Source organism: Neodiprion lecontei, chromosome 7 (assembly GCF_021901455.1).
Source record: "Neodiprion lecontei isolate iyNeoLeco1 chromosome 7, iyNeoLeco1.1, whole genome shotgun sequence".
Taxonomy (NCBI): domain Eukaryota; kingdom Metazoa; phylum Arthropoda; class Insecta; order Hymenoptera; family Diprionidae; genus Neodiprion; species Neodiprion lecontei.
This window is the reverse complement of record NC_060266.1, coordinates 2,074,760-2,090,537: the sequence shown is the minus strand read 5'-3', so window position 1 is coordinate 2,090,537 and position 15,778 is coordinate 2,074,760. Positions and strand designations below refer to the sequence as shown.

The following is a 15,778-nucleotide window of genomic DNA, read 5'->3' as shown; positions in this document are numbered from 1 at the left end:
AGCATATCGTCAAAGCCAATTTTCTTTGACTCACTTTCTTTCATGTCCAATACGCTCAGGTTATACAGGCGATCGGAAGAGATAGTCTGCGGGACAGATTTAATTCCGTTGAGAATCCTACAATCGAGTCACTGGCACTGAGTTCATTTTTTACACCAACTGTGTGATAACATCGTCCAAAAATGATTTCCAGGAAATTTCGGCGCCCCCGTCAAGTCGGAACTTCATCTGAAGAAGGAACATCGAGACACCAGGTCAGAATCGAGTAGGTAGGTTCTGCAACAAGAAAAGATGGATCTCGTGTAAAGGATTAGCTTTTTCATGTTCGAAATAATGACAGAGAAAAGCGACAACATTCGTCTTTAAATTGTAAGAGCGAGCAACCGAAGTTAACCGACAAAGAGACCAAACCATCATCGTTATTTCTGTCTTCTCACAATGACGAAGACCGCCTAAACCCGAATAATAGCTACACGTCTACATTAGCAGCAAGAGCATCTGGTGTTCACGTTACATCTTATCTGCAGACCGTAACAACACTTTCCACTTTTATTCCTCACCGTCTTTGAGACTTGGATGACCCCTCGCCGTGAGAAATACAAGTCGAATGCATAAAGCTGAGGCTGACAAGTGGTTGCGAGCCATTCTTCGTCGTTTGCGTGATTAAAAATAAACGAGAGAAGGTATAAGAGAAAAAAAAAAATTGACAATCATTCTTGCAATGCGTTTTGTCCCATTGTACACGGGCTCCGGGACTTCTTAGTACCATGGGAATTTCCGTCTAATGAATAAAGCTACTCGGTATCTGTTATAGGAACACTTCGCAAATCGGTGACGTCGACATCGCCGAGGTGGAAGGAGAGACCCCCAGCAAAGAAACCGGTCCTGCAGACTCTGCAGAATTTTTAGGGGGTAGCTCGACCCCTGCACGCTTTGGCGCCGGGTGGGGGAAGAGCTCGATTTAGGGGTCAGGGGGGCGGGGTCAGCAGGTTGCCTTCGAGCCACTGGAGCAGGGTCCCAGGGTCGAGACCCCGGGTCGAGATACCTTTGACCTCGCACAGGTACAGGTTACGACATTTGACAAGAGGTGCTGCTCATCCTCGAGGAATATACCGTTCCTACTCACGGCCGGATTTCTACCCTTCGATTCCTTTCCCCCCTATCCGATATTCGTCCATTTCGTTTCTCGCGCACTTTTCGCAGGTTACAAGAAAACCAAACATCAAGCTCGTCGAAATTCACATCAGGATAACATAATTTATACGAACTTGACAAGAATTGGTGCAACAATTTTTAAGTGAAACCTATATAAATTCTCATTGAATTAAATAAATTTTGACTTTTCACCAGAATTGTGGAATTTTGCTACCAATTTCACATAATTTAATTTCGATTTTACGATCTTGAAATGTTTTTTTTTTTCTTCTCAATAACTTTCAGATAATTCAAGTCAAGTTTCTACATTTCCTGAAACACTAATGAATTACAGAAAAATTTTATACTGGGTCAAAGATTTCGTATGGTTTCAGAAGATTGGCGACGATTTAAAATCCTTCCAAACATGTCCAACAGTTTCATTAGATTATTCTTAACAATTGTCTTTGCCAATTGTAAATCACCTTCTGGGATATCAAAAACAAAAAAAAAAAAAAAAATTAATCATGTTGCACAGAAATCAAAAGGTTTTTTTAATGGAATTTGAAGGATGTTTAACAACTGATACGAATAGATGATATCAAATTGTAAGAAATTTGTCAAAAGATTCCGCATAATGAGAAAATGTTTCGCTTGTGGATCTCGGTAAGAATCTGTAATCTTTAAACGATTTTAAGCGCCTCCAAAAATTTTGATCAGACTTTGCACGCCTGGAGAACCTATAAAATACACTAAAATTTCTATAAAATTATTCAGAGTCGACACTCTCGCTGGATACCTATTATATTCCCGTCGATTAAACAAAAAGTAAAAATTCCAACAACTTTCAATAAAAGAACTACCTATAAAACTGCACTTACACAACCGTGCCTGGATTGACAATGCAGTCAGACACCTTACGTAACCGTTGTTAAACTCCATTTAAACGAAAAATAGTGGTTGCCCAACAACATGTGGGAATAGAAATTGTGACCAATTGAACAGCAGCGTGGATTTGAACGAGAGAGAGAGAGAGTGGAGGAAAAAAGCTGAAATAAAAAAATAAAAAAAAATAATAAAAAATAAAAAATGAGTTAACGTGTCAAACAAAAAGAAGATATTACACATTTATTGGTCGTGTGTCGTGATTGATACACGTGGAGGACAGATCCATCCGTAGGTATGGGAGGAAATAAAACGGTAGGTGTGAAAGCGGGTTAATAGACAACCGGCGGTGTGTGAAAAAAGTAGAAAAAAACGATGGGGGTGAGGGGGAGGGGGGAGGGTGGAAAAAAAAGAAACAAAAAGAAAAAAAAAATAACACAGAGTTCCGTGGGATTGGTGAAAACGGAAAAAATTCCGATATCAGAGGTCGCGACAGAGGACCGCGAACCGCGTGGGCTGCATCAACGGCATCCGCAAACGCACACCAATTCAAGTTTGACAGTGAAACCGAAAGTAGATGATATCAACGGCCCGGTTCGAACAGACAATAACCAATCATGTACAATTAACCTGTGACACGGTGACACCTAAACACCCGCCGCTTTTACCTCCGGCTGTAGCATACATATGTATATTATGTATATATGCTGTTTATACACACATGCTCTCACCTACATAGCGGTTATGTCCCCATTATGTGGCCGTATCGACACGTGTAACCCTGCAGTGCACCGGCGTTCAACGTTCAACGCTTCGCAGTTCGCCACCCGCTCATCGGGCAGAATGCACGTCCACGCGTGCCGATGCCATGACCATATATATGGAGGCACATATCCTACGCCGCATTTGAATTCTGACACACAGATGCGTCCAAATTGCTTAATAGGCCTATCGCCCGATTGACTCCCGCCATGCGACACTCCGCAGCTCTAAACACCCGAGTCCAAATCGCCCGCGATAAAGTTGAACGGTTCGCTTTCTGGTGCAGAGGAAAATCAAACCTTTTAATAGAGGTCGATAAACGAGAGTGAACTGTTGCTCAGTCCCGCCAGTAGGAAGGACTCGCCTTTTCAGAGTCCAAAGTGGACCTTGATTCCGGTTACAAATCTGTTTTCGAAGGATGATCTAGTCTTTTGCTTCTTTGGAAGGAATGATTTGTGTGTCCGAAAAGCAATCTCCTCGTTCGTTGATCCAATTTCACTCTGTCGTTATCAAAAATTGTTACCTACAAGTCGAAAGAGAAGGAGAATAAGTCTACGCTGGATTTGGCTGAGTGTTTTCAAAGTAATTCTATATCATTGGGAGTGGAAGGTACATGACATTAGAAACACTCGTCCCAGTTAGCGAGGTACCCAAATCTAGACTTCGAACAAAGGTATACCGCCAAAGTAACATTCTCAAAACCAACATATAGGCCTATTTGAAAACGATCATCTTCTTTTCTTCCATTCGAGAAGTAAAATTTTCGAGGAATTCTCTTTGGAAACTGTTTTCACGATGATGATCGTTCGAGGAGCTGAACAATTCCCGATACTCATGTGGCCATTTATAAAAATTCTAAGAAGAAATGTTTCTTGACCTGGATAACGATGAATTAAAGGAATTCTTGGAAATGAATGCCGGTGAGACGAAAACTTAGTTGCTAACGTTTCGATCCTAGTATGCCCAAGTTTAGAAAAATTTAAATTTCAATCATTCAATCAGCAATTTCACAGCATAATTAACCCCACCATACCAAGTTTCATGATCACGGTGGTGTGAAACACGAAAGAAGAAGAAACTGTCCATACAGTACCACGTACAAGTGACTACCAAGGGAGTCCTTTCAAGTAAGACATAGCAGAAGAATGAACCACAGAGCATCGGGTTTCCAGTGATAATTGTTTGGCGATATGAAAGCGAGAGAGAGAGAGAGAGAGAATTGCGGGTCCAATAATCGATGATAATGCAATGTATGCGAGTGCACTGGGAGCGCATTGCACCATGCGGAGCGGGATCGGCAGCCGAGTGTTGAGGCCGGAACGTTTGACCTTGACACTGACACCAATTAGCGTACATTGACCCCAAATCCATTCTCGAATGGCATGCACGCCACCTGTCTGCACTGCTCTATATATGTACCTGACTATTCCGCCTAACTACCGCAGGATACACATATCCTATACATCCCCATGCCGTACTGCTGTAACGGTCGCATACTATGCGAACTGAACCGAATCCCGGTGACGATCAGCTGTCGCTCCCAATGGCCTACCGGCTGCATACAACCATCGACGTTTATGGTCCGTCAAAGCATCGTTATAGCTAGTACGAAAGTCCTTCAGGCCCGATTGTGCACTAGGAACTCTGGTCTGCAGGATACCCTGACCACCGCTGAATTAAGACCGAGGAATCCATCGTCCTTGTCTGGACTTTTTTACATTGAACAACGTATTCCAAGTTGCTTTTAGTTCCGGCCATGAAGAATGACCGTAAGAAGATTTATCCTCCACATCCAGGGTTGAGTTCTTCTTCCCTTTCGACTTGGAAATAAGAATTTTTCAGGATAAAAGGATGAGATTGACGTCTCAGTTACTACTGACCCAAATATCATGAAGTCGAAGAGAGTTTGAAACCAAGGTTTAACGTAATCACTGCACATTTGAAGGCTAGATCCCGGTACTCAGAAATCGCACAAGTGTTTCCAATGTCAAGTGATTCCATCGTGGAACAGAAGAAATAACTGTGTTTGGAGTCTGGAGTGAAGAGAAAATCGTGCAAATTTCACGGATGGATTGAAAGCGTTGGATTATTCTTCTCTTTCGAGTTGAAGTGGATTATTTTCGTGTCTGATGAGAGTGTTTAAAGCCCGCGGGATCGAGAGGTAACGAGTGGAGTTTCAGACAGATTCCATTCGATTTGACGTGAGATTGTGAAGACTCTTGAAGGCTAATAAGTTCCTTGCTTGATGCAGACCGGGAGCAAATCGAGGACCTCTGCACGCCTTGCCCGCCGGTTAATAAAACTGAATTCCCATTCAGCCGAGGACACCTGATCCACATCATTCCCTCCGCGAAGCTGAGGACCTTGGTGTATAAAGAATTTTTAAATTACCATGTACACGGGCGTAAATGGAGCCTGAGAGCCAGAGATGAATTTTTACCAACTTTGAAATTAGGAATTTCGATTTTTCCTCTTTTTCAATCCCCCGTCCTACCCGTTCTCCGAATTAAAAACCTCCGTCTCTCTTTCTACGATTGTGCGCGCATGCATTTTATTAAAAAAAAATATCCCGCAGCTAATGATAACGAAAAGACAGTTTCGATCGGGTCGAAACCGGGATGAAATTCGTCATGAAATACATTTCATGATCATAAATAGATTCGTTTCATAAATTTACTTCGAAAATCGAAAGCTGCCACGGATATACTTATATTCGAGCTCAAGATTGGTTATAAATATCTAAAAGACATCTAGAAACGAAGTGTGACTCAGTGTTCCAAGTCGTACCATCAATTTTTTCATTTCTTTTTCTCACAATGATGTCATGATAAACTAAACGCTGCACATAAATTAGGTCTAAATCTCAACAAAAAGAGTTCCAAACTCTTGAATTCCAAAGGGTCATTCGTTAGTCGATAAATATCGATACATGTTCCCAATACTGGAATCATTCGATTTTCTGTACGACCAACATCCGCGTCAGTCATTATACTTCATGTGCCATTTGTAATTAACGTCCTTATGCAGTTAGAATCAATCAGAATGTAACTGTTTGGCTAAACGATTAATGTCACGCTTCACCATTCGGATTGTCTTACAATTAGCTTGTCGGATTCCAATTATCGCCTCGTCCAGACAAGCTGTCTCGATTTAAAAATGATGACCTCCACGACGTCGAAAATGGGAGAAAAATCCGAGAACCAAATCACACACAGAGTGGTTTGAATATAAGCGACGAAGAACCGAGAGGTAGAGGGCTAACCGGCGACGCACCTGGAAGCGGGAAGCGAGCGACGGTCGGTGTGCAGCTCAGTTGAGTTCCCATCGGTGGTATCGGTGTCAATCCAATCAATGGTTTATTAACCGACGTGTGAACGAGGGGCAGAGGAGTGAACGGTAGGAGAGAGACAATGGATAGAGAGAGAGGCGCCGGCTCCTCTGGCGTCGGCGTGTCGTTTGTTTAGAGAGAGAGAGAGAGAGAGAGAGAGAGTGGCGGGTGGTCAACACGTGGACAACTCACTGCCATGTGTTTGTGTCGTTGCAAAAACTCGCCGACTCAGCTGAGTGCATTCTGCCGGTGATCGTGAGCTGCAGCATAGAAGGGCTGAAAAAGTGACGGGGAGAGTTCAGGGTGAACGGGTGGCATTGTTCCTCCTCGACCACCTGAGGGCGATATCGGTTATTGGAAATCTCTATTTTTCTGGGCCACAGTTCGGTTCAGTCCACTCTCTGTTCTCGCCTCTCTATCTTTCCTTCCGGTGATCCCAGCCCCCCATTTGGAACACTTTTTGCTCACCGTACCCTCGCCTTCTCAACTACGACATGGACCACCACCTGCCATCATCACCGTTCGAACGCATCTTCTTCTCGGCACCGTAAAGTCGGGACTGTGCCAGGGGTTAACCACCTTCGAAGTCCGGTGTTGACTGTGCCGATGCAGCTTTGGAAATCATGTGAATAGTCGGCGAACATGGAATAAACCACGGAACTACTCCGTCAGTGTTCTTGAACCCATTGTACTGATTCAAAATTGTAAGGTGTTGAAACTTTGGCGTTAATAGTATGGTTTCTTTGCCGTGGATTCGACGTCTTTGAAAGTAAGGTAAAAGACTCGATTATGAGACATTGTCCCATTTTATGAGACGGTGTGAGAAAAAATCAAATAGAAAAATAATTTAGAAGCCTCTTCATCCTTTCAAGTAAATAAATTATAAAATGTGAACTATTATTTTATACAATCATGTGAAATTTGGTCTGATATGTTGTAAAAAAAAATATGGATCAAGTATTTCTCTCCTCAAACATATTCGACAGTATACTTAATCAGCGTGAACATGATAAGTACTCTCGGTAATCACACTGGATATTATGCAATCCTTTCCAATCAGGTTAAACTTGCGCAAGCCTTAAAGGTTCTGGTTTTCTTGTCTGTTCACTACTACACGCTCGCATACAGGTCGCAAAAACCATCTCGAGTAGTAAAAAGGACAACATGACCAATGGTTCACTTTGATAGGTGAAGTAAGATACGCGGGCTTAGTTAAAGTGGTGATTATATCAAGAAAGACAGCAAATTTCCTTGCAACGGCAACACCAAAAAAAAAAAACACGCAACGATGTTTCAAGCTTTCTAAAAACGAAATCATGGAAGTATCATTTTTTGCCGTAGCAAGTCGGTTTTCGTGAGGTTATTAGGGCTGGAAATCTGGTGTGATTTCAAAATTTTATATTCCGTTTAGAATTATCGAAATTGAATGACGAAAACTTGCATTAGTAGCCTGTGACGCGAAAAAATCAAAAAAACATCTAGATTCAATAAATGGAAAAGGAAACCAGATACAGTAAACACAAACAGAATAAAAATTCTCTCAATTCCACACTAAAATTGGATAATTATCGAACAGCTTCTCATCTCGTGTCAAAATGTAGAATATAATTTTTCTACCATCTTGATTTTGTACTTTCTACATCATCACCGAGTAATTATTCCAGTTATAAAAATCACTGCTAAAATTTCGGAATCAACATCTTTTTCTCCTTTTTCTTCCTCTCTAATATTTCTTTTACTTCCAATTTTTCCTTCCCAAAATTAACTGTAAGAAATCGAGGCTTTCCTTATCCATCGCATTTGATTTCGATTTAAAATAACTCTTATTTGACGTCGAAGAATTTTTCTTGTTCTTCTCATACACGCCCAGCGATATCGCTTGACAAACTTGTTTCGCTTCGTGTCCTGACGTTCCCATTGGTCAAGCTGGCTTCTGCATACACAGTGGTGTGATCTTAGGTCCCACGATGCTCGACCTACCTGCCGTCTCGATGGGCCCCATGGGGCCAGTCAGTGACGTGACCTGAGCCCTCCTCGTCGTCATCACGTCGAGTCGAACCGGAGATTAGACCGTGATGAAATTAACCGAAGTACGGACAAATTGACGCGAAAAAATTTTCGTAAACGGTATTTAAAAAAGAAAATAACAACAAGAAAAAAATGGAGTGAATAATATTATATATATATATATAAAAAAAAAAAAAAAACAGAAATTCAATTATTCGTTGATAATTCTATCCAACGTTGGAGAAGAATTTTTGAATTTTCGTTTTTAATTATTTGCGTATTTGCGTATTTGGATTGCTTTTTATTTCTCAATTTTAATTCTAATGATCGTCTCTGACACTACGGTTGTTATTTCTCTCGAAGGAATGAATGCGTGCGATTCTCGTCCAATATCAGACTCATTGAAATAGATCGTATTGAAATTGCATTAATAAACGGTAGACAATAATAAGCGTCTCTTTATCATAAGAATGAGAATAAGAGGAACAACGTGCGTTCAAATAATGTACAATTTTCCCTGTAACTTGGACTCGGTTTGTGAAAAGAAGTTGTTAGAACGGCTTCATGACGATCGGAATTAGTGTAGAATTTATAGCAACAACGATATTCAAATTAATTGATCAATTGTATTTCGATATAATTGGGCTTCGACGATGTTAATGTAATAATAGCGTCATGCCGCATATTGTTGTCTATTCAAGGCGTATATTTATACCAAGAGAAAATATCGGTCTTGGTCTCGGTGTCGACGAATAAAGAAGCGAAGGGATAAATGCGTCGTTTCAATTATCAAATCACAAGTACTGATTACACGAAAGTCAAAAACAAGGCTATAAGGGAAACGGATGAAAAAAATGTTCAGGAATCAAGTCTCTAAAAATATTCGAAGAGCAGAAGAGAGAAAAAGAAAAAATATCCTTCCAAGCAATTGAATAAAATACTATTCGTACAATTTTTTTGTATTTTTCTCAATCGTCAAACGAAAAAATCAAAATATATATAAATTGAGCGAAAATGTATCTTCGAAAACAACGTGATTTCTAAATGGCAAAGGATAATTAATTTTTTTGTTTCTACGATGGTTGGTTACCTGATTGGACAAATGCTTCCGCCGAAAAAAACTAAAAACTATCTTTCAAGCTGTTGAAAACATAATTTTTTCTGAAATTCTACTCGTAATGTTACATTCATTTATTAAACTTCTAATGTGGAAATTGACATCGAGATGGAGACAAAAATAAATCGTCGATACACGAGAATCAATTTTTCACCTTTCAATTTTCCAGTTTCGTTGCGATTATTGCGATATTATTTTGAGCCAGTCTTTTTGGATTTTTGTGTCCACTCGCGAAGCGCCAATTCGATAAAACACCGAATAAAAAAAATGTTATCAAAATCGGTTCTCCTCGTCGTCGATCATTGCGAAAATGAAGCTAACTAGGATTTTCTACCAAAATAATGTTTCTTTATCTTTTTCGTATATTTCGCCGCACTTTATTTTCAAAAGCAAACATTTTTTTCCCTGCGACGGGAACGCCGGCCGTCGGCGGCACCGAGACGCGCGAATATAGCGAACTTCAAGTGAAAAAAACTTCGTTTTTTAAGGCTACCCGTTAAAGAAGTTTTCAATTATTAGCAACCTTTTTTCATGGACCAATCGTAGAACCGATGATACCAACAAAATTCACCACAAATCCTCTCGATTATTGCGAATTATCATCAGGCGCGAAAAATTGCTTGAGACGCGTTCTTTTCCGTACGGAGAGTTCAATTTTCTACTTGTTCGATTTTTTCCTTAAAATATACTATTCTGATAATTTTTTTTAGTAACTCGAACATTGTTTTTTACAATATCGACAAATTCGATGTCATATTTGTTCAGAGTTTCTTCTTTTCTTTCCATCGAAAATCAAGAATTAAAAAACAAAGCTATTCTGAGCCACGATTTCTGAAAATGAATCCTTTTGTTTTTTAATATTGACGATTCTACGCCTGCGAGGAACTTTTTGAAACGTTGCTGTTTATAATATATAACATGAAAAGAAGAAACTCGCATCCAGAGAAAAGTTTTCGCTCATGTATGTCCTTTCGTAATGCGTTTAATTACGATTTTTTCTATTTTCTGCCACTTTGGGTCGGTTTCGCTAATGGATATAGAAATATGGTCAAGAATATAATTATACAAAGTTAAGAAAAATATCATTTATTCAATTTTGTGGCTAGTTTTTTCCTCGCTTTCTCGCCGCGCTCTGTGTAATCATTGAACGACCAGGGTTTCTAATTTCAGAGAGTTTCTTTCCTCGTGGAAATAAAAATTTTTATATCGCGTCACGCGATGTGAAGTATAGTTGAGATGTGTGTGTTTAAAGAATGAAAAAAAAATAAATAAAAATAATGAAAAGTAAAAGAAAGAGACGAAAAGAAAATAATCACAAGCTGAAGAAATTACGGAGGAATTACAGAAATGAGAAATTTCACAGGTCGAAAATATTGCAGGTGGAAAAAAATGAAGCTGAAATTATACGGAAATTGGCAAATTTAGAAAAACTACAAAAATACGGAACAAATGTTGTAATTAGGTCTTTTTTTTTTCTACAACCGTCGGTACAAAATTTGACAAAAAACCACTCTATACTCCCGTAAAAAATTTCAAACACGACAAATTTGTTTGAAATAGATTGAAAAGTAAAAGTGTCTGCAAATTCTGGTGTAAAAATCGTACAGTTTTACCCGAAATGTCGATTTTTCTCTGGTTCGCAGCTTTCTTCGTTAGCCGCGAATGCAAAAACTAAAGAGTAAAGAACAAAAAAGGCCATAAATACATAAAATTTTGCAATACTAATTAGCACCAGGTCCTGAGAACTTCATTTTTCAATCTTACGTGCATTGAACTAAAAAGTAATAAATATCTATTCGTTGCCTTTATTTTTTCTTTCGTTATTACCTTCATTCCTATACGCATTGTTTCTTATTCGTATTGTTTTTCTTTTTTTGTTTGTTTCTGTCAGTCAATGTGACCTCTCTGCACAAAATTCTCGTTACGGCGGAGAATATTTTGATTAATAATTTAATAAATCAAAAAATAAAAATCTTCTCCAACGCCGACGGCGAGCTTCTGTCGTGCAGAAATTATCCGCCGGCTCCCGGCGTCGTTCACGATCATTGCAGAGCGTCAGACGAACGCGAATTCGACTTCCCGTTATTAAAAATCAAAAATATACACACCTGAAGAAAAAAGGTGAACGCAAATATAAATACATATATAACGCAGACACGTGTTTTCATATAATTGAATGATTTATTACACCTCTCAATGTACAACGCGTTGATATATATATTTTGATTAAATACTCAAATCGTTTTTCAATTATCAGAAGTGCCTATTATAATAAAAAAAAAAAAAACCGATGTTAAGTGTCATCGCTTGTTAAAATTATTTTTATCGTCGTTTTCTTTTTCTGTTTGTCAAAGAATAACAGAAGCGTTAGAAAAAGAACTAGTTGAGAGATAAAGTCCTTTACTTCCTCTGCAGACTTTTTCATCTTCTTGTTTGTTTGTTTCTTTTTTAATGAATTCATTGGAAAAATTGAAATATCGAGAACATTTTTCTCAATAAAAAAAAAAAAAATTGCCAAAGAATATTGTACTCACGCGACTGAGGAATTTTTCCCGTCGCGCTAACTTTTGTCACCAAGACGTAAGAATAGATTCGTATTATTCCTTTTCACGTATAACAATTCAAACATTGATAAGAAATAAAAATTATCTAGTAATGAATTGAATTTCTTGTTGGGAGAAGAAAGTGTAAGAAAAATAACACAACGAGCTATAAAATCGAACAGTTTTTGTAGTCAATTAAGAATAACATAGTAACGATGATAAAACAATTGCATCGTTGTTGACTTTTGAAACTGATTTTTCAATCATAAAATAAAGAAAAGTCACGCGTATCGCGAATACAAAATGAACTGAATCTACGTACATGAATGTGCGAAATTTTATAAGAAAAAAATGGGTAGAATAAAATAATTGTAACACATACCAGCCGATAAACAAAATAAGATTGTTGAGGATTAATATTTGCAGCCGCAGTTCGTCTTTTGTAAATAATTTTACACCGGTTCCTCTGTTCTTTTTCGTAATACGACAAACGAAATAAATTAAACAACCTGCCCAATTCACCGAGTATAAATTATTTAGCAAAAAATGTTTGTTTAACAGTACCGTCGTACCGTCGATATGGTTTCCTTTTATAACATTTCTCTTTATACGGTTTTTTTTCCCTCCGATCCTTTCTTTTATTCCTCGTGTATATCGCGTTTATCAAATCCGTCGGTGCATTTGACGAACTGCGGCTGCAAATTCGCCGATTTTTATACTCTCTACCTCGTTTATTTTTCATTATTTTTTGCCCGCTTTCTTCTTCGCAAAATTTATTTACTTTGCACCATTATTTCTGTTAAATTCCTCTGCCTTTTTATACGTGAAAGTTACATGTGAAGTTGGTACGTGAAGAGATATTGAGGGGCAAATAATGAAAATGAAAAAAAAAACAAACTGATCTAAACAAATGTATTATAAATAAGAAGTACCTAACAGTTTCTGTCATCATAAATCGGTGAATAAAACCGAAATTGTATAGTATAGAAATTCCTGTGTTATATGTCGTCGGTATTTTATTGAAGATAGATATACGGTTAATATGTAATCAGGTAATGCGTTTCTTTTTTTTCGAACCGGAAACAACAATTTTTTAACACCTTATTTATGCCTCAAAATTACACAGCGTTGCAGGCGTTCTGCGCATTTTTTATTACTTTATTTAACAACCGAATGTTCAAAAGCGTGCGATTATGATTGAATACATATATCGAGAGAAGAAAGCGAGGTGTGAGATTTTTGTAGATCAAAAAAAAAAAAAAAAAGTAAGGGTTGGGGTAAAGGAATTTTTTCTCGAAGAGAGAAACGTGAAAAACAAAACCAAATACAACGGATTTTAAAATTAACGGAAAAATAATATCTCACAATCTGTGGGAAAAAAAATACGGCTGCAGAATTTTTCACAACAATCGTCGATCCAAAACTCGAAACGAACGCATTTTTATTTATTTTTTTTTTTTGCACGAAACCTGAGCAATTTTACACATTTTTGGTTTCACTCTGAGATTGTGTTTTGACGAATTTGGGCAGCTTTCAAATTTCGGACATTGCGTGCTTCCTCATCCGCCGTCGCAAGCTGCACGAGAAAGAAGACAAAATTCACACACGTGCCATTTGCGGTGATAATTTTAAACGTGGAAATTTGCACTCGGTATTATTGATCATTTTCGTTTGATTAAATCAATGTTGACTTTGCGGGAAATTTTTTCAACATATCCAATAGCCAGAAAAATCGGTTTCAATTTTCCGCGTGTATTATTAATTGGAAAAGGACAAAACTTGTTCATTGAATGGCAAGAAAAAAAAAAGGAATGTATATATGTTCTATTTTTTGAAATTTGCTATGGAGGCTCGATTTAAAAGGTCCGGTAATATAATAAAAACCTGGCTGTTGTTATTTCAAATTGTAAAAATCGGAAAAGCTGCAATTAATCTTGAAATAATCATTGCCGGGGTTAATACTAAATATATACTTCGGTTTAATAATTATCAAAGAGGAGTGATAAAAATAGACAGGAAAAGGAAGGAAAAATGTGGATCAAATATCAAAAGCTTTTGAAATCAGCCCCGGCAACAAAATTACTGTCATAATCAGGTAGACGTCAATTAATAAATTACGCCTCGATAAATCAACGCAATTATCAACATTTTCTGCGTATGAGACTAAATCGGATATGAATTCCCTGTTTTTTATTCCCCCTCCAATTTCATCGTTAATTTTATTGTCACACTTTTTCTGTATTCGATATTTCTTTTCCTCTGTATTATTTTCTACGATAATCGTTGATCAATTACTAATTTTTCTTCTTCTTCTTTTACTTGCCAAAATCAACATTACCCTTACATCATTCGATCAAAATTCTTTCACCGATCCGTATTAGATGGATGAAAAAATTATAACGATAACTAAAATCGCTGATTTTATACTAAGAATTAAAATTACTGGGAAAAAAATTATTTCACGATAAGAAAGTATAAGAACTACGTCTTTCGTTATTTCTTTGACTTCCGGTAACTTTTACATAATTTCGAATCGAAATTAGTTCCAAAATTTCGAACCTCCGAAATTCACAGATTCAAAAGAAAAAAAAATTATTTTTCATTTGCTAACAAGTGTATGAAATTACGTTCGATGAGCCAAAAACGAGTTAAAATATGAAAGGAAAAATTACGCCTTTCGTAATTTCTTTGACTTCTGGTAACTTTTGTACAGATTTCGTTGCACAAGTGCAACAATTAATTCATCGAATCGAAATGAGCTCCTAAATTTTGAAGCTCGCAGAAATTCTGGAGGGAAAAATATTTAAAAAAAAGTATAAAAAATTGCAACATGCAGAAAGCGACCAAGCTCGGCGATATAATATCTCATTGTTACCGGTCAGCGTTATGCCCTGACAATATTTCAAAAATATGGCTCCACCCGCTGATCAGACAATGGCGCAGTCGTCTTTCGGCTCCGCCAAATGTGCGTGCAAAATTTCGCCTCTGTTTAAGGATACAACACAACGCGTATCGTCGTTCACACACACAGAGTACATATCTCAATGAGAACGAGTATTTTGACACAGAAATTTTCACGAAACAAAGGTTCAAACGGTGCAGCTGAAGTTAATCGTCCTGAATTTGATCAAACAACATCCTCTGAATGCTTGAAAAAATTTCAAATTCACTAACTTCAACCGATACGAAGCTCAAATGCATGTTGTTCGTTGTTATTTCACAGTTTCTTTTGCGCCAAAATCCTCAACTCCGTGCTATTTCGACAAATTGCACAAACTTGCTTTTACTCACAAAATGGGAGAAGGATCCTCAACGGCAACAATGATTTTGCAAATGAAGCCAAAAGTTTTATCATTTTTTCCCGTTTCTTCGTTAACCGATCGTAAGCAGTTGAAATAATTGAAACAAAAAATAATTGGTATTCAATAATTAGGGGATAATTCATTTGAGAACTAATACAGAATATTTTTTTTCGTTAAAATTATACGAATTTTTTAAGAAATTGGGAACATTCCGTACAAAATTGTAAATATTCATAGTTTCTGATAAAGATTTGTAGATTTTCGTGAGAGAACTTGTATCTTTTCAGTGAAAAAAAAAATATATATATATATATATACATATAAAAAAAGATACAATTTCGAACGAAAAATTACCAATTCTTTATGAAGAACTATGCATATTTGAAATTTTGAGTACGAAATGTTCCAGTTGCTGCGAAAAATTCGTAGTCGTAGATATTTTCACCAAGGAAAACAATGTGATCGCTGTAGTAAAAAGTATCTGCATAAAGATTGTGCATGAACGAAAAAAAATTTGTTTCTTGGAAAATCGAAACTAGAGATTCGAAATTAGAAAATTGACAAAATATTCAACACTCACGGAGAGAATAAAAGAACAGATTTTACCAAAAACTGGAGGAAAAAAGGGACACTTCAAGTTTTTTTTTAGTAAAATTAACTTGATTAAAATGCTGAATTTACTCTAGAAACAGTGAAATCA

General features: G+C 37.4%; 1 long non-coding RNA gene across 3 annotated transcripts in view; it reads right to left on the bottom strand.

Annotated features, from left to right (window-relative positions):
* The window catches only part of LOC124295317, a 126,400-nt gene that overhangs the window by 15,142 nt on the left and 95,480 nt on the right, over positions 1-15,778 (bottom strand). For all 3 annotated transcript variants that reach the window (XR_006905227.1, XR_006905225.1, XR_006905226.1), the window contains one exon: positions 35-276. This is a non-coding gene — a long non-coding RNA (uncharacterized LOC124295317). The remainder of the gene's footprint in view (positions 1-34; positions 277-15,778) is intronic.